The sequence below is a fragment of the Bubalus bubalis genome, chromosome X (genome assembly GCF_019923935.1).
Source record: "Bubalus bubalis isolate 160015118507 breed Murrah chromosome X, NDDB_SH_1, whole genome shotgun sequence".
Taxonomy (NCBI): domain Eukaryota; kingdom Metazoa; phylum Chordata; class Mammalia; order Artiodactyla; family Bovidae; genus Bubalus; species Bubalus bubalis.
This window is the reverse complement of record NC_059181.1, coordinates 780,978-800,477: the sequence shown is the minus strand read 5'-3', so window position 1 is coordinate 800,477 and position 19,500 is coordinate 780,978. Positions and strand designations below refer to the sequence as shown.

The 19,500-nt window shown below is 51.3% G+C and overlaps 1 protein-coding gene across 3 annotated transcripts in view; it reads left to right on the top strand.

Moving 5' to 3' along the window:
- The window catches only part of P2RY8 (P2Y receptor family member 8), a 47,195-nt gene that overhangs the window by 2,581 nt on the left and 25,114 nt on the right, over positions 1-19,500 (top strand). For 2 of the 3 annotated variants that reach the window (XM_044936692.2, XM_044936691.2), the window contains exon 1: positions 15,588-16,295. The exons of the other annotated variant lie outside the window; for it this stretch is intronic. The gene's annotated coding sequence lies outside the window, so the exon portion shown is untranslated. Of the gene's footprint in view, positions 1-15,587; positions 16,296-19,500 lie in introns of those variants that run through there. 3 annotated transcript variants of the gene reach the window in all.

Genomic DNA, 19,500 nt, shown 5'->3' with positions numbered 1-19,500 from the left:
GGAGGAGGGAATGGCAACCCACTCCAGTATTCTTGCCTGGAGAATTCCAAAGACAGAGCAGCCTGGGGGGCTACATACAGTCCATGGGGTCACCAAGAGTCAGACATGATCGGAGTGACTTAGCATTTATGCACGCATAGACAGGTAAACATAGATAGCACACACAGAAATGGATAAATAGATGATAGTTTGGGTGACTGATGGAGGATAGATGGATAGATAGAAGACAGAGAGAGGTACAGATGATAGGTAAGTATGGAGACAGATAAATGGAAGGATAGAGAGATAGATGGATGGATGGATTGATAGATGGATAGATGTACGGATAGATGGATGGATGGATGGATGGATGGATGGATGGATGGATAGATGGATGGATGAATGGATGGATAGATGGATGGATGGATAGATGGATGGATAGATGGCTGGCTGGCTAGATGGATGGATAGATAGATGGATGGATGGATGGATAGATAGAAGGATGGATAGATGGATGGATGGATGGATGGATGGATGGATAGATGGATGGATGGATAGAGGATGGATGTATGGACAGATAGATGGCTGGATGGATAGGTGTACGGATAGATGGATAGATGGATGGATAGATGGATAGGTGTACAGATAGATGGATAGACAGATAGATAACAGGTATGTAGGAATGGAGATGTATATAGAGAGAGTGATAGATGAAAGCTAGGCAGGTACAGAGATATTGAGATAGAAGGCTCTCGTGGTTAGACAGGGTTTCTCTACTCACACCACTGAGACTGGCCTTTTGGATGGGATAATTCTTGGCCCTGCTCTGCACTGTAGGCTATTAAACAGCATCTCTGGTCTTCACAGACCAGAGGCCTCTAGCATCCCCAGAGATTGTCACCTGCAAAATTGTCCCCAGACATCAGCAAAGCCTCCTCTGGGGGGAAGAGTCACGCCCCCCCACCCCCGCCCTGGTTCATGACCACCAGGGAAAGGACAAGGAAATGGTGGAGGGACGAGTGCAGCCACGGGGCTCAAGGAGAAGCAAGGCCACCTCACATCTCCCCACCCTGCCGCCCCAGGTATCAGGGTGGCAACCCGCTGCTTCAGGGCCTGCTGGGCCACTTTCTGCCATGTCTCAAGCTTAGCCACATGCTCCTGTTCCTGTAATACAATAATGAAAATGAGAGAAGACCCTGTGCTCTGCTGAGATCATGGGTACGGGATAAACAAGCACGCTTTGGGTGGGGCAATGTGTTACTGAAAGAGGGTGTAGAATCTGGCTGCTGGCTGTTTAAAAGCCAATAGACAGGCCAGGCTGGTGGAAAGGAAAGTTTGCTTTATTTCAGATGCTGGCAACTGGCTAGGGGCGGGGGGTGGTGGAGAGTGGTGGACATCTGTCCAGAGGCCGACTACCCACCCCCACCCCCACCACCCCCGCTCCAACAAGCAAGGGGTGAGAGCTTTTATAGACAGAAGGAGGGGGCACTACATGCCGAAACAGAACAGCCATCCCGAACAGTCACCTTCACATCGGACATCAGTGACCTCACCAGCGTCATCTTGGTTGTTTAAGCTACAGTTCGTCTTCAGTTCCAGGGATGCACTTGTTTCCATTTCTTTGTGGCCAACTCTCGGGATGGTGGGAGCTCATGTCCTCGGTACAATCTGGTCATCATGCAGTTATCTTCTCCACCTGATGTTCTAGTATCTATAAGACAGCTCACAGGATATGGCTCAGAATATAGAGTCCTTGAGAAAGAAGCAAAGGTCCTTGACTATGTGTAAGGACTCAGTTCAGTTCAGTCGCTCGGTCGTGTTCGACTCTTTGCGACCCCATGGACTGCAGCATGCCAGGCCTCCCTGTCCTTCACCAACTCCCGGAGCTTACTCCATCGAGTCGATGATGCCATCCAACCATCTCATCCTCTGTCATCCCCTTCTCCTCCTGCCCTCAATCTTTCCCAGCATCAGGGTCTTTTCCAATGAGTCTCAGTTCTTCAAATCCGGTGGTCAAAGTATTGGAGTTTCAGCTTCAGCATCAGTTCTTCCAATGAACACTCAGGACTAATCTCCTTTAGGATGGACTGGTTGGATCTCCTTGCAGTCCGAAGGAATCTTCGAGACTGCTTCTCCAACAGAGAGTCTTCTCCAACACCACAGTTCCAAAGTGTCAATTCTTTGGGACTCAGCTTTCTCCAGCTTAATGACTACAATATTGTTATTTAGTCTCCTTTGACTGTTTTCCTTTGTTTCCGCATCTCCTACTTCTCTGATTAAAAGGCAGGCAGATGACATGGGGGTGGTGGGCAATGACCATAGCATCCTGCTCCGTTCCAAATGGACCAAGATTTAGACCCCATTGTCCACACAAACCAGTCCATCCCAAAGGAAATCACTCCTGAATATTCACTGGAAGGACTGATACTGAAGCTGAAACTCCAGTCCTTTGGCCACCTGATGCAAAGAACTGGGTCATTGGAAAAGACCCTGATGCTGGGAAAGATGGAAGGTGGGAGGAGAAGGGGGCGCCAGAGGATGAGATGGTTGGATGGCATCACCAACTCGATGGACATGAGTTTGAGTAAACTCCGGGAGTTGGTGATGGACAGGGAGGCCTGGCGTGCTGCAGTCCACGGGGTCGCAAAGAGTCGGACACGACTGAGCGACTGAACTGAACTGAACTGTCCATACAAAGAGCCCCAGCATGCGCCCTTTGCATCTTCCCCATACCATGGGATTACCCACTCAAGGATGAACCAAGCATGGGCTCCAACAACTGGCATTGTTACTGAAAAAAACAGGAAGCGTAGGAAGCGTCTTTTGTAATATCCTGTGCTATAAAGGGAACGGAGGGAGTGGGCGGATTACAAGATGCGCATCCCAGCCTCCCGGCCAGTCACCTCCGTGGGCCAGGCCCATCAGCCAGGGTTGCGGGCTCCTCCGAGTTACCCTGTGGCTGGAGGCATGGGTCTCCAAGTGTTTGTCTCACAGGCACCTGAGCAGTCGGGGCAGGGGTGGACCAGCAGGCCGGCAGGTGGGCGGAGTAGAAGCAGAGACAACTCCTCAGTCACAGCCACCAAGAATGAATGGGCGGGAAGCATGTGTGGACTGTGGCCTTGTAAACGAGGGGCCAGAATCAGTCAGCGTGGGCTCAGCTAATGTTTGTTGGATGATGGATGGATGGGTGGGTGGATGGATGGATGGATGGACGGATGGATGGGCAGATATGTCAGTGGATAAATGGACGGATGGATAGTTGGGTGGATGAGCAGATGGGTAAATGGATGGATGGATGAATGGATGGGTGGGTGAGTGAGTGGATGGATGGATGATAGATGGATGGGTGGGTGATGGATGGATGGATGGGTGGATGGATGATACATGGATGGATGATAGATGGATGGGTGGGTGATGGATGGATGGATGGGTGGATGGATGATGCATGAATGGATGATGGATGGATGGATAGGTGGATGATGGGTGGATAGATGAATAGGTGGATGGTTGGGCGAGTGAATGGATGGATGGGTGGATGGATGATGGATGGATGAATGGATGGATGGGTGGGTCGATGGATGGATGGATGGTTGGGTGAGTGACTGGATGGATGGATACTTTGTTGGATTGATGGATGGATGAGTGGGTGAATTGTGATGGATAGATGAATGAATGAATGTATGGACAGCAAAACAAAAGAGGAGGCTGGTTCCCAGTCAGTTCCTTTCAATTAGCTTCCTGGGACAGTCATAACAAATGACCACATACTGAGTGGATTAAAACACCGTAATTTTTTCCTCTGACATTTTATAGGCCGGAACTCCACAGTCAAAGTTTCTACAGAGTGATGCTCCCTCTTATGGCTCCAAGAGAGGGTCCTTCCTGCCTCTTCCAGTTTCTCGGGGCTGCAGGTGTCCCTGGGCTTGTGGCCGCCTCCCTCCGGCCTCTGCTTCCATCTTCGCACAGACATCTTCTGTCTGTGTGTTTCTGCATCAATCTGTGCGTCTTCTGTTTTCACAAGGACACCGGTCACACCAGCTTAGGACCCACCCTAATGGGCTAACGTTAACTTATATCTTAATCACATCTTCATAGACTGTCTTTCCACATAGGCCACATTCGCAGACACCGGGGTTGAATACATCTTAAATAAATTCTCCTTGAAGTCTTGCCGTCTTCATCCTAGTCAGAGGGAGAGAGAAGGTGCTCTGGAGAAGTCGCGACCTGGGACCCTGCCCAAATGCCCCCACTCTGAGCCCCTCACTTGCTCACGGACCCCTGCTGCAAAGCACAAGAACAAGTTCCATAAGAACAGCATCGCCTAAAAGGGTCGCTTTGAAGACTGAGGAAGATCCACCTGTCTGTTCAACGCTGGTGGCAAGCAAGTCCCTGATTGATTTCATGCTCGGGGGTTCATCCCGCGTCTTGCAGGATTCCCTGTAGGGCTGCCATTGTAGGTGTTCAGGTGGGTTCCTGGAACCGTCATGATGTCCCTCTGAGAATGTTGTTGACATCCCTTTACACATGGGGAGACTGAGGCAGCAAGTGACTCTGTGACTTTCTTAAAGTCATCCAGCCAGCTGATGGTCTACACTGCCTTATTATTATGGCGATGATGATGATGGTGATGATGGTGATTGATGGTGATTGATTGATGGTGATAATGATGGTGATTGATTGATGGTGATTGATTGATGGTGATTGATTGATGGTGATTGATTGATGGTGGCGGTGGTGGAGGTTATAATGACGGTGATTGATGGTGATGATGATAAGGACTGCTCCGTGCACAGGGAATCTGGCCGCCACACCCCCACGCTTGACTTCCTCATCCCGGGCTATAAACACTGTCTGCCCGAGCGCTTGCTGAGCCTGGCCGGCTCCTGCAGGCTCTGAGTCACGGTCACAGGAAGCCAACGACGTGGGTGTTGCCGAGGTCCCCCCACCACAAGCTGCCTGTCCCCGCCAAGGGTGACCGATTTCCTTTCCAAGCTCAGCTCCCTCCTAAATAAACACCACCGTCGCCATTTCTAAACAGCCATGCAAATGATGGACAGCCAGCTCAGGGCACCAGAGCGGAACCGGGGCTGCTGGCTTTGTACAGCCTCCCTCCCGTCTGTGGCTTTCTTTTAAAATTAATATTCCTTTATTTATTTTCTGCACTAGGTCTTAATTGTAGCATATGGGAGCTTTCCCTGAAGCACGTGGGCTCTAGTTCCCCAGCCAAGGATTGCACCCAGGCCCCCTGCAGTGGGAGCATGGAGTCTTAGCCACAGAACCACCAGGGGAGTCCCCCTGGTTCAGACTGTGAAGGTCAGGCCATGAGGTGCCTTAGAGCCGGGCTGATCTGTGAAAACATAACTCTTTGTCCACGTTTTTTGTCCTTGTTTAGCCACTCAGTCGTGTCCGACTCTTTTGCGACCCCATGGACTGTAGCTGGCCAGGCTCCTCTGCCCATGGGATTCTCCAGGCAAGAATCCTGGAGTGGGTTGCCATTTCCTCCTCCACTGTCCACGTTGATTAAAATGGACCACGCAAGAGAGAGGATGGGGAACCAGACAGGATACCAGGGACCCGAGAGGCTGATAGAGACAGGAGTGAAGTGTAGGGCTCAGGAAGCTTACTGAAGAACAGAGACGATAGATGGACATGGACGAATAGAAAGATGGATAGATGGATGGATGAATGGGTGAAGACAGATGGTGGATGGATGGATAGATACATACATGATGGATGGACAGATAGACAAATGGATGAAAAGACAGATGGGTAGGTGCATGGATAGATTACAGATAGATGATAGGTGGATATAGATACTAGATGATACTTAGATGGATGAATGATGCTCAATGATAGATGATAATGGATGGGTGGATGATAGATGATGATAGATAGATATGGATGGATAGGAAGATGGATAGATGAATGGATGATGGTTAAATGATAGATCATAATAGATGGATGGATGGATGGATGGGAGATAGATGATAGGTCTATAGATACTTAGATGATTCCTAGACGGATGAGTGATGGTTAAATGATACATGTTAGCAGGTAGATGGATGGGCGGATGGATGGGAGATAGATGATAGGTCTATAGATACTTAGATGATTCCTACATGGATGAGTGACAGGTAGATGATCGATGATGATGGATACATGCATAAGTCGATGAAGTCTCTCGAGCTAGGTCAGGATGTCTCAGACTCACCACTATTGACACCTGGGGACGGACGACTCTCCGATGTGGGGAGTCTGGCACCCCACTGCATCCCTGGTCTCCACCCACCACGTGCCAGGAGACCTTTCGGAGGTGATGACAACCAGAAACAGCTACACACACCGCTGAGTGTGCCCAGTGGGCGGGGTGGCCTGATCACCCACGGTAGAAAGCCCTTGACTGCCGCAGGGCCCAGTTTAAATAGCTGTAGCTGGTGGCCAGACCGCCCATGGTTTTGAGGGACGCTGATACTCGAGACAGCGGCCAGAAAATCAGTGTTAGCTGGACAGCGTCCAGTGCAGTGTGACCAAGGGCAGCCCTTGACTCTTGGCCCAAAGCTGCTGCTGCGTGTCCAGCTGGGGCTCCGTCGTGAGGATGGATCTGTAGACAGGCCCCAATCCTCTGGGAAGCTGTGAAGGCCAGAGGGGAAGACCACGGGGCCACCCGTAGCATCACAGAGCGGGCCATCACGGTCTGGCCTCACCCTGAGAAGGTGTGTGCATCTGTCTGGTGAGGCCACCGGGAGTCTGCTTCTTCCCGCAGATTGAGGTACACCCCCAGCTGTGTGTCTGACCATGGCCACCCCGTGACCTAATGACTAAACCTCAATTTCCTCTTCCATCAAACGAGAAAAACACCACTTTCTCATCACAATGATGCTGCACTTAAAAAAAAGAGAGCTTCTATAAATATAAAACTACACAGGCGAAAGGTGTCCACCAGCAAAACGGGTCTAACTGGCTCTCGAGAGGGTGTCCTTAGCTCTCCCGAGCCTCGGTCTAGAAATCCATACAATAGGTATATCAGCAGTCCTTGGTCTTTATCGTGAAACAGGCTCTGTGACTCCGTCATGGGACGTGGGGTAAATTAAGGACACGTTGGTTATGGGCTCAGTGATGATTTTCTGGTCTTGAGGATTGGTGGGGTCCCAACGTTGCCCCACTGGGTCTCTAGATTAGAGACAGAATATCCTGGGACTTCTCAGTCTCCATGATCACAGGAGTTGTTTCCTTATAATATATACGCTATTGGCTCTGATTCTCTGGAGAGCGCTAATGTGCTGTGGTGTCCTCAGTCACTCGGTCATCTTCGACTCTGTGTGACCCCACGGACTGTAGCTCTCCAGGCTCGTCTGTCCATGGGATTCTCCAGGTGAGAATACTGGAGTGGGTGGGTTGCCATGCTCTCTTCCAGGGGACCTTCCTGACCCAGGGATAGAACCCGTGTCTCCTATATTGGCAGGCGGATTCTTTACCAGGGAAGCCCCAAAGCTAACACAAGTATTACAAGGATGGATGATTAGATAGATAGATCCATATTTATTTATAGATGATAGATAGATCATGAATGGTTGGAAAGGGGAAGAATAGAAACACAAGATAGACGATAGATACATGATAGATGGATATATATACTTACCTATGGATTAACTAGATACATAGATACATAGAGATGATTAAGGAAAAGGCTTATGAGTGTGGAAGATCAGTCGTGCCCAACTCTTTGCGACCCCATGGACTGCAGCATGCCAGGCTTCACTGTCCTTCATCATTTCCCAGAGTTTGTTCAAACTCATGTTCATGGTGGATCATGATAAGTCCCAGTTCTGCTGGGTAGACCAGTAGTCTGGAGGCCCACGGAAGCGATGATTTTGTAGGTTGCATCTGAAGTCTGTCTGGAGGCAGAATACCAACTTCCTTGGAGGACCTCAGTTTCTTTTCTCCAAAAGCTTTCAGCTGATTAGACGAGGCCCACCCATGTTATGACAGGTCATCTGTTTTGCTCAGAGTTCAACGCTTTAAATGTGAATCACGGCTTTAAAAAAAAACATCTGCACAGCAACACCTAGACAGGTAACTGAGCACATATACGGATATTGTGTGGAGAAGGAAATGGAGACCCACTCCAGTGTTCTTGCCTGGAGAATCCCACGGACAGAGGAGCCTGGCGGGCTACAGTCCATGGGGTCGCAAAGAGTCAGACATGACTGAGCGCACACACACACACACACACACACACACACACACACACGGATATTGTAGACAAAATTCACTGTACTGGTTTGATAGCAGCTCGCCTGAACTACGTCAGGTCCCCAAGGCCTGACTTAAGGCTGACCCTGCCTCTCATGGCCTGGCCTGGCTCCCAAGGACCCAACCAGCTCCCTCAAGTTTCCGCTGTGCCCTACATCAGGCCCCTGGGCCTGATCACACCCCTTGGTTTCTGTGACCAGCCCCTTAGTCCTCACAGTGGGGCCCCTGGGGTTTCGGCCACTTCCCCAAACCCTCCCTGTATCCACTCCTGTGGGTGTCGACAGTCGCAAGGCGCATCCACTGTCCCAGGGAACCACGTGTGTCCAGAGAATGGAAGCAGCCAGGACTCCAGCGTGACGCTCCTGAGTCCCTGGGATGCGGTGATATGCCTCAGCTTCTAGTCACCATGGCAACCACCAAGCAGGGACTCTCTCAAGGGTCCTTGGGGATCTGGGGTGGGCAGGAACCGCCCCCCTACCCCTTCATCCAACACCTCTTGCCTTGCCAAGAGCGTGAGCCTGTTTCTCCTCCCTGGATGGCAAACCTCCAGGCTCACCCTACAGGGGCTAAGAGCATGAGAGAACATGTTTTCTTCTCTCGTACGAGTCTTTGTGTGGACGTGGTTTTATTTTTTTTCCTTTCTTTATCCTCTCCAAATTAAAAAAAAATGACATATTTGTTTATTTATGGCTGTGCTGGGTGTTCATTTGCTGTGCGTGGACTCTCTCTAGTTGCAGTGGGAAGGGGCTTCTCTCTAGCTGTGGTGCAGGCTTCTCATCACAGGGGCTTTTCTTGTTGCAAAGCCCAGGCTCTAGAACACGGGATCAGTAGTTTTGGCTCACGGGCTTAGCCACCCCAGACAGGGGATTGAACCCGTGTCCCCTGCACTGGCAGGCGGATTCTTCACCACCAGACCACCAGGGAAGTCCAGTCCCCTCGACTTTTATTGAGACCTAAGTGATCAGAACACTGTGTTGAGTGCAAAGTCTGCGGCATGGCGGTTTTGTACCACTACGTGGAGCAGGGTTTAAGAAGGAAAAACAAAGATGCTTTGGTTAGTATCGATCAGTATATATTTCTGTTACAAAGTTTAGAAATGTACCCTAACTTGCTCAGTCGTGTCCCACTCTTTATGACCCCATGGACTGTAGCCCTGCCAGGCTCCTCTGTCCATGGGGATTTCTCCAGGCAGATATACTGTCGTGGGTTGCCGTTTCCACCTGCAGGGGATCTTTCCAACCCAGCGATCGAATTCAGGTCTCCTGCACTGCAGGCAGATGCTTTCCTGTCTGAACCATTTATTTTTTTCCCCCTAATCTAAGCTAGAAGATTCTGAATGCTGTGGTCAGAGCCCAAGTGGAGACATCTTTTGTTATGTCTTTGGAGATTCAGCAGATGTATCAGGACAGACAGAGTCAATTTTTTTTTGATTCCCCACCACAGTGGGAAACCAGGGTCCTTGGCTGCCAGTGCCCCGAGGTGTTACGTGATGTTTGTCATACCCTTCACGGAAAGATAAACATCTGCTTCCTACGATCTTATCGCCTTCTCAAGCATCAGCCCCTGGTCTCCTCTCATCACCCAGGAAACCCAGCCCTTCTCCACCCAGGGGCCCCGCCTCTTGGTTGCTGGAGATGGGGCCTCAGATTCGAAGTGTGCAGAGCACAAGTGTTCAGTGGCTTGTAGCCCACAGCGCAGCTGAATGGTCAGAGCACAGAGAAAGGTCTCCTGTTCATTCACTCGGTGGGAAAGCAGCAGAATGACCCGATGCCTATTCCGTCGCGCATCCTGCCGACCTGGGGACGCCAAAATACCGCTGACTTAGACGTGGGACTGTTAGGGGCTGAAATGGGCACCTCGGAAGTTCAGCTGGAGAACGTCGTCACCCCCAAGACCTCAGAATATGAACCCCCTTTTTATTTTTTGAAATAGGGTCCTTACAGAGGACAGTCTTTCAAGATAACTTTTTGCAGCAGAGTCCTCTGGGATGTGGTCCCTAATCTAAGGATCCTCCAGGCAGCTGAGTGGTAAAGAAGCCGCCTGCCCATGCAGGAGACGGGGGTTCAAGCCCCGGGTCGGGAAGATCCCCTGGAGGAGGACATGGCAACCCACTCCAGTATTCTTGCCTGGAGAATCCCATGGAAAGAGGAGGCAGGCGGGCTACAGTCCACAGGGTCGCCAAAGAATCGGACATGACCGAGCAGCTGAGAACGCACGTATGCACCACGAGGGTCAGAGACCATGAAAACCAGTACACGGAGTGTCATTCACCCCAGATTTCCTTACCTACATCCGGACACCGCAGACATAATGATAACAACCACGCAGTTCCCAAACGGAGCATCTCCTGGGCCTCCAGCAAACCCCACACATTCCAAAGGGTGAAACGCATTCAGGACACACAGTCTGACCCTCATGGAATTAGGCCGCAAGCCAGCAACTAAAAGAGGGCCAACGATCCTTCAAGGGCCGGACGATTCCAAATAACCCAAGGGTGAGAGAAAGAATCGTGAGAGAAACAGAGGAGATTTTTCATGAATGACACGGTGAGCAGAATAAGCTGAGGTTGCGTGCTCAGTGGTGTCTGACTCTTTGCGACCCCGTGGACTGTAGCCCCGCCGGCCTCCTCTGCCCATGGCATTCTCCAGGCAAGAATACCACAGTGGGTTGCCATGGCCTCCTCCAGGGGGTCTTCCCGAACTAGGGCTCGAACCCCCATCTCCTGCATGGGCAGGCGGATTCTTTACCGACTGAGCCATCAGGGAAGCCCGTGACAATCTCTAGGTCCATCCATGGTGCTGCCAATGGAATTATTTCATTCTTTTTCATGGCTGAGTAATATTCTGCTCTGAATGTGTAGCACTCTTCGACTACTCCTGTGTCAATGAACATTTAGGTTGCTTCCATGTCTTGACTGTTTTGTAAACTCATCCGTATTATTTTTTTTAGGTTCTACATACATACAAAAATAATATATTTGTCTTTCTCTGAATCATTTCACTTAGCACAAAAGGGGTGGTGTTCTTGAGTCTTTTCATGGGGACAGAATAGACGTAGCACACATATTCACCATCTGAGCCTCCAGGGAAGCCCCCTACGACTCAGGTTTCCTTGTGAAAAATGCCCGCAAAGTCACGCTTCCTCATTTTAATGTTTTTAACATTTCAACATGAAGTTACAATGCCATAGGAACAAACAGTGAAGCAGGAAAGGGCAACACACTCCAGTATTCTTGTTTGAGCTGAGCAGATACAAACCGTTATGTACATGATGGGTCATTAATAACGTCCTACTCTATAGCATGGGGACTATATTCAATGCCCTGTCATAAACCACAGTGGAAACGCATATGAACAGGAATGTATCCATCTGTAATAATGAGTCACTTTGTTGCTCAACAGAAATTAACACAACATTGTATTTCAGCTACACTTCAAAAAAATAAAGACATAATAAAGATAATAATATAAATAGTATAATAATAAAGAATAAAGAAATTAATAGAAGCTTAACTGACATACCAGCTGCATATGTGTGTATGTGTGTGTGTGTGTGTGGCTCGGTCGTGTCCGACTCTTTCGTGACCCTGTGGACTGTAGCCCGCCAGGCTCCTCTGTCCGTGGGATTCTCCAGGCAAGAATATTAGAGTGGGTTGCCATTTCCTCCTCCAGGGGATCTTCCCAACCCAGGGATGGAACCCAGGTCTCTTGTGTCTCCTGCATGGGCACGTGGGTTCTTTACCACTGAGTCGCCTGGGAAGCCAGGTACAGGGTTTTAGAAACCTTTAGCTGTGCAAATCTTCCTTTTCATTAAATGCATTGGAAGATCTGTACCGGGATTCACCTCCTCCAGGGAATAAATAGCATCCAATACATTGTTTTAAACAAAGGAAATCAACCCTGGATATTCTCTGGAAGGACTGATGTTGAAGCTGAAGTTCCAATGTTTTGGCCACCTCATACAAAGAGCTGACTCACTGGAAAAGACTCTGGTGCTGGGAGGGACTGGGGGCAGGAGGAGAAGGGGACAACAGAGGATGAGATGGCTGGATGGCATCACCGACTCGATGGACGTGAGTTTGAGTGAAGTCCGGGAGTTGGTGATGGACATGGAGGCCTGGCGTGCTGCAGTCCACGGGGTCGAGAAAAGTAAGACACGACTGGGCGACTGAACAGCTACAAAACTATTGTGTATGAGGCTGCACAATATATTTATGCTGCTCTGATCAGTTTTCACCCGAGGACCACTCACTCGGAGGAAAGCTTTTAGCACGTCGGCCCCGTCCTGTTACAGGAAGCGAAAACCATCTCGACGTGTCGATGTTAACACCTGTTTTTGTCGTCTTGAGTTGGACGAGGTGATAAAAAATGTGCCAAGGTAGATTTGGACGACGTTAAATTTAGACTGCAAAAAATGATCAAAATGAAAGACAAGTTCGCAGAGAGAAAGCAGTAAAGTGAACTTTAAGAAAAAGATTTAAAGGAAAAAGGACAGCAATATTGCGACATTTTTCCCATCGCTTTTTGAAAGAATTTTTTTTTTTTTGATGTGAAACACTTTTAAAGGCTTTATTGAATTTGTTCCAGTCTTGCTTTTGTTTTAATGTTTTGGGGTTTTTTGGCCCAAAGTCACGTGGGATCCGAGCTCCCAGACCAGGGGATGTAACCTCTATCACCTCGGAAAGCGAGGTCTCAACCACTGGACACCAGGGACATCCCTCCGCAGTCTTTATACATACAGTTTCTCCACGGGCTGTTTCAATGAATCATGGAGCATATTTCACCAGAAAGAGTTAGCATGCCCTGAAAACCCTCACAAAGGTCAGCCAGCAGTTATATCTTAAAATGGCATGTGGTTCACGGCGTGTCAGGAAAGTTATCATTGCTCATGTTCCCTGCGGGCTGCTACAAAGGACCATGAACTGGGTCAGGGAGGCGGGAAGGGAGCTTAAAACCACAGGCATCCGTCAAACTCATCTTCACAGAGGCAGAGGGACGGGGGAGGGGGAGGCTGGGGTGGGGAGGGGGCCTGGGATGTCTCCGCAGGAGCATAAAGAAATCCACTCTGTTTTCAACGTGCACCTGGGGGTCTCTTTCCACCCACCGCACACCTGGAAAGCGCTCTGTTTTCCCGAGTCCGGAAGTGAAAGCCGGACAGAAACTCAGAGACACGGGAAACCATGCAGGTCCCGGCCAGTCACGCTGCCGAAGGCTCGCGGGCCTGACACTTTGTGCTTGTTGGGAGTCATCTCCAGACACAGACACAGCTGGGCCCAGGCCCGGGCACTCCGGGGATGGTCTCACACCCTGGCAAGCTGTTTTGTGGTCACCGGAGAAGGTCAAGGTTAGAAAAGTCCCTGCCTTGGGCTTTCTCGGACTTTCCCCACACACGGGACGTGGATTTGATCTCTGGTCATGGCAGGAGGAGAAGGGGACGACAGAGGATGAGATGGTTGGATGGCATCACCGACTCCATTGAGTAAACTCCGGCAGTTGGTCATGGACATGGAAGCCTGGCGTGCTGCAGACCATGGGGTCACAAAGAGTCAGACACGACCAAGCACCTAACAGTCTTGCCTCTGGACCACTTAGAAGGACCCTGAGGTGGCTCCAGGAGACCTGGGCTACCCATGGTCATCTCCCAGCCCAGGGCAGCCCCAACGACATGGCTTGGGTAGCCATGTGGAGTCTCCATGCTCTGCACAGGACACATAAAGCTCACAGCAGAATCAGTGTAGAAATTCCCTTTTTTCCCCCCTACCCAGTCTAAGAAGCTTTTTCATATTTTAGCTTGATGATTTTATCTTATGTGATTTGATTTTGCTTCAGATTCTTTTACATTATACATTATTACAAGACACTGAATGTAATTCGTTGGGCAGGAACTCAGTGTTTATCTGTTTTATATGTGGTGGCTGCTGCTGCTGCTAAGTCGCTTCAGTCGTGTCCGACTCTGTGCGACCCCATAGACGGCAGCCCACCAGGCTCCCCCGTCCCTGGGACTCTCCAGGCAAGAACACTGGAGTGGGTTGCCATTTCCTTCTCCAATGCATGCAAGTGAAAAGTGAAAGTGAAGTCACTCAGTCGTGTCCGACTCTTCGCGACCCCATGGACTGCAGCCCACCAGGCTCCTCTGTCCCTGGGATTTTCCAGGCAAGAGCACTGGAGTGGGGTGCCACTGCATCTGTCTGCTAATCCCAAACTCCTGATTTATTCCCCCTCTTAGCTTTCCTGGTGGCTCAGTGGTAAAGAATATGCCTGCCAGTGTAGGAGACATGCATTTGATCCCTGGGTCGGGAAGATCCCCTGGAGAAGGGAAAGGCTACCCGCTCCAGTATTCTTGCCCGGAGAATCCCATGGACAGAGGAGCCTGGTGGGCTGCAGTCCATGGGGTCGCAAAGACATGGACATGAGGGGCTTCCCTGGTGGCCCAGTGGTAAAGACTCTGCTTGTAGTGTAGGAGACCCAGGTTCGATCCCTGGGTCAGGAAGATCCCCTGGAGAAGGGCATGGCCACCCACTCCAGTATTCTGTCCTGGAAATCCCATGGAGAGAGGAGCCTGGAGGGCCACCGTCCACGGGGTCACAAAGAGTCAGACACGAGCGAGCAACTAACACTTTCGCTTTCTTTCACTTCAGCTACTGAACAACAAGAGCAAACGCGTATTTTACCTTACTGAAAATATTTTTCATGTTACTTTATCTCACTTTATTTTGTTTTTAAGTGCGATTTTTAAGAACAGATTTCTAAGTGCGTAATACAAAACTGTTAGCAGTGGGCACAATGGCTGAGGCAGGTCGGACCACCTGTAAGTGTGATCACACAGGATCCGTGCTTTTGTGAGTTTCTCTCACTGGGCATCACGTCCTGAAGGTTCATCTCTGTGGCTGCCTGTGTCCTGGCGTCCTTCCTTTTTCACGATTGTATAACATTCCACGGTACAGACGGCCCTCACTCTGTGTAAATCTATTCCTCAAACAATTAAAAATAGGGCTACCGTGTGATCTAGCCATCCCAGGTCTGGGTCTATGTTGTTCTCATCGTTCAGTCGCTAAGTTGTGTCCGACTCTTTGTGACCCCATGAACCGCAGCACGCCAGGCCTCCCTGTCCATCACCAACTCCCAGAGTCCACCCAAACCCATGTCCACAGAGTCGGTGATGCCATCCAACCATCCCATCCTCTGTCCTCCTCTTCTCCTCCTGCCCCCAATCCCTCCCAGAATCAGGGTCTTTTCAAATGAGTCAGTCAGTTCTTCGCATCAGGTGGCCAAAGTATTGGAGTTTCAGCTTCAGCATCAGTCCTTCCAATGAACACCCAGGACTGATCTCCTTTAGGATGGACTGGTTGGATGTCCTTGCAGTCCAAGGGACTCGCAAGAGTCTTCTCCAACACCACAGTTCAAAAGCATCAATTCTTTGGCATTCAGCTTTCTTCATATGATTTCCTAAATAGTTCCTAATTAGCAGCTTTTCCAAAACAAACTAATATTAAATATATTCCAACAAAACCTCATTTCAAGTTACTACAGTTTCTCATCATCAACTAGCAAGTTTTAAGAAGTGATTCCTGAATCTATTTCGGTGAGACTTACTTTGTTTTACCCTTGCTTTTTAAAAGAGGTACTATGAAAACGCGTAAAATCCCCTCTGGTGACCTCGTCCACTGCCACCAGCTCCCCACCCCCACCCTGTCCCCCTGCAGGGACCCCACCGTGAAAAAGAGGAAGCTTTTCCATCGCGGAGGGTTCTGCCCCGGGCTCCGAGAGTTTCGTAATGTTTGCGCATTTAATTAAAGCGTTCAGCTGACAGATTACCGTTAAAAGGAGGCCCGCTGTGTCCCCAGAGGGTTGCGGACCCTGTCGGTTGAAGGGCTGGTGGGCGGACGGGCGGTAGGGTCCCCGGAAGACGCGGGCAAGCTGTCCTTCGGCCCCATTTCTGTGATCTGGCGTCTGTGATCTGGCGTCTGTGATCTGGGCTTTCCCCCTCTGAAGGGGGCCGGGAGGGTCTCCCCAGCGCGGGGCTCCAGTCTGCTCACCTAGGACAGCCACCCTCCTTGCAGTCATGTGAGTCACGGGACCCGGGATGGGGCGGGGCGACCACGAAGGGGACAGTGTCCCCCCGGGAGGCTTGGGGACGCAAAGTGTCCATTTTAACGATGACGTTTATTAATGGGGCTCCCAGGGGGCGCTACTGGTAAAGAACCCGGCTGCCAACGCAGGAGATATAAGAGACTCGGGTGTGATCCCTGGGTCGGGAAGATGCCCTGGAGGAGGGCATGGCAACCCACTCCAGTATGCTTGCCTGGTGGGCTACAGGCCATGGGGTCGCAAAGACTCGGGCACGACTGATTTTGTGCCGAGAGGGCTCACATCACATCAGCTCTTCTCAAGACTGTGTGAGTGTAACGCGGGCACCCCAGACCCATAAGGGTTACTCATGGGGTTAGCGGAGAGAGGACAAAGGATGTGAACGGGTCATGAGATGGGGGCTCTAATGATGCCTAAGGCGTACCTGGAAACGTCCCCCATCCTTCCACACCCTAAGCTGCTCTTGTTGTCATGCCTGTTGAGATGGAAACAGTGGCTCTGAGTTGAGAAATCTGCATAAGATCCAGAGGCGGGGAGGGGAGAAGGTGGGCGCCTATGGCTGAGTGCACATGGCTACCGTGTGTCCAAGCCTTGGTCAAAGGAGGAGATGAGGGCTCTGTGGACTTCTGTCTTCCCACTGGAGGGGCGGGGCACGCTGGCTCCTGGCGGATGAGTCATAACGGTTTTGGTGGGAAACTATAGAAACTTGGCTCATGAGAAGCAGAGGTCAATGCAGAAACCGACAAGCTGGGTCATCAGAAATGTCGGGGCAGCTTCAGGAATGGCTTGATCCAGGGGCTGAAGTCATCATTTATGCCCTGTCTGTTCCTGTATTCTCTGAGCTGGGGGACACCAGGGGCCTGGACACCAGGTCAGTGCAGGGGACACGAGGGGCCTGGATGCCAGGTCAGCGCAGGGGACATGAGGGTCCTGGACATCAGGTCAGTACAGGGGACACGAGGAGACTGGACACGAGGTCAGCGCAGGGGACATGAGGGGCCTGGACGCCAGGTAATTACAGGGGGACATGAGGGGCCTGAACACCAGGTCAGAGCAGGGGACACGAGGGGCCTGGATGCCAGGTAATTACAGGGGGACCTGAGGGGCCTGGACACCAGGTCAGAGCAGGGGACACAAGGGGCCTGGACGCCAGGTCACCTCAGGGGACACAAAGGGCCTGGACAGCAGGTCCCATTCAGCAGGAGACACAAGGTGATGGCTGGGTAGCTTGTCCAGAGTCCCAGCCCCGGGGCCGGTCCCCATCCCCAGCGTCCCTCCATCTGTTGGTCCCCGTGCATTCCTCTGCCCTCTGCCTGTGAGATCACAGAGAGCATCCAGCATCCCTTGACCTCTCACCAGCTCCCTCCCCGCCTTCCGTCATTACCAGGAACACCCCTGTGTCCGGCTCTGAACTCAGCACAGAGCTGACCATGTCCCACACCAGGCCCTTCACCCCTCTGCACCTCAGGGTCCCCAGAGAGCCCCGTGGACAGAGGCGCATGGCTGGCTGCAGAACACAGGGAGGCAAGGAGTCGGACACGAAGCGACTTAGCACGCACACCCATAAGGCGATGCCCCCCAAACACCAGACAATGTGGCCCGAGGGCTCCAGGAACCGGGGCCGACCCTTCATGCTCTTCCCTCTGGGACGCAGGGTCAGGAAGGAGTCATCTGTGACCTTCGCAAAGAAGGGAATGAGAACCGTAGCCACCGGCCAGCTCTCCTGGTCCACGGAGGCGTCTGGGAACATGCTTCGTGTGAACAGTGAGGACGCCCAGGCCATCTCTTCCTTCTGTTCAGGTCCTGGCAGGCGTTCAAGGAGCCTCGGGGACTGCAGACCCAGACACGTGGGTGGGCAGTCAGCTCGAGACACCCGGCACTGACTGAAGAGGTGTGGACGATGGAATCAAGGGAGGGACGGTCTCCAAACGAGGGGCGAACGGGGAGCCAGGGAGTTCGCGGGGCAGCAGGCCAATGAGATACAGCAAAGCACCCCAGACCCAGCCTTACGTTTCCCCTGGTGTTCACGAGGCTTTTTTTCAAAACGAAGCCAGCATTTGCATCATATGCAGTTAACCCTTCAAAGTAAGCAATACATGTGTGCGTGTAAGTCGCTCAGTCGTGTCCGATTCTTGCGACCCCGTGGACTGCAGCCCCGCCAGGCTCCTCGGTCCATGGGATTCTCTGGGCAAGGATACTGGAGTGGGTTGCCATTTCCTCTCCTCCAGGGGATCTTCCCGACCCAGGGATCGCACCCCGGTCTCCTGCATTGGCAGGTGGATTCTCAACCATCTGAGCCACCAGGAAAGTCCCAAAACAATACAGGAGCATTTAGGATATACACAGTGCTATTCAAACCATCGTCTCTGGTTCAAGAACGTTCTCAGCACCCCCAGAAGGAGACCCCATCCCCATGAGTAAGGTCACTACTCCTTGCAGACTCTGCGAACCAAAAATCTGCTTTATTTTATTTTATTTTTTTAATGTCTGTGTGTTTGCCTATTGTGGACATTTCCTATCAATGGAATCACACACTGCGTGTCATCCCGTGTGTGCCTCTCCCGCCACCCATCGTGTGTTCGAGGTCCGTCCACGTTGTAGCCTGCTGCTGCTGCTGCTGCTAAGTCACTTCAGTTGTGTCCGACTCTGTGCGACCCCATAGACGGCAGCCCACCAGGCTCCCCTGTCCCTGGGATTCTCCAGGCAAGAACACTGGAGTGGGTTGCCATTTCCTTCTCCAATGCATGAGGGTGAAAAGTGAAAGTGAAGTCGTTCAGTCGTGTCCGACTCTTCGCAACCCCATGGACTGCAGCCCACCAGGCTCCACTGCCCATGGGGTTTTCCAGGCAAGAGTACTGGAGTGGGGTGCCATTGCCTTCTCTAACGCTGTAGCCTGGAAGCCCCCAGAAGGTGGAAGAGGTGGGAAGGAGCCTCCCCTGGAGCCTCTGGACGGAGCTCAGCCCTGGGACCCCTTGAGCTCAGAAGTCTGGTCCCTAGGACTCGGGGAGGATGGATGTCTGTGGTTTTAACCCCCCAGTTTGGGGTGTTGGGTTCTGGCAGCCCCAGGAGACTGACCCATGTTGGCAAGTTTCCACTCTCTCTGTGGGCACTGGGAGACCACAGTCACCAGTTGGCACTTTCTACTATAAACCAGAGCCCAGCCTTCCACACCTCTTTATTG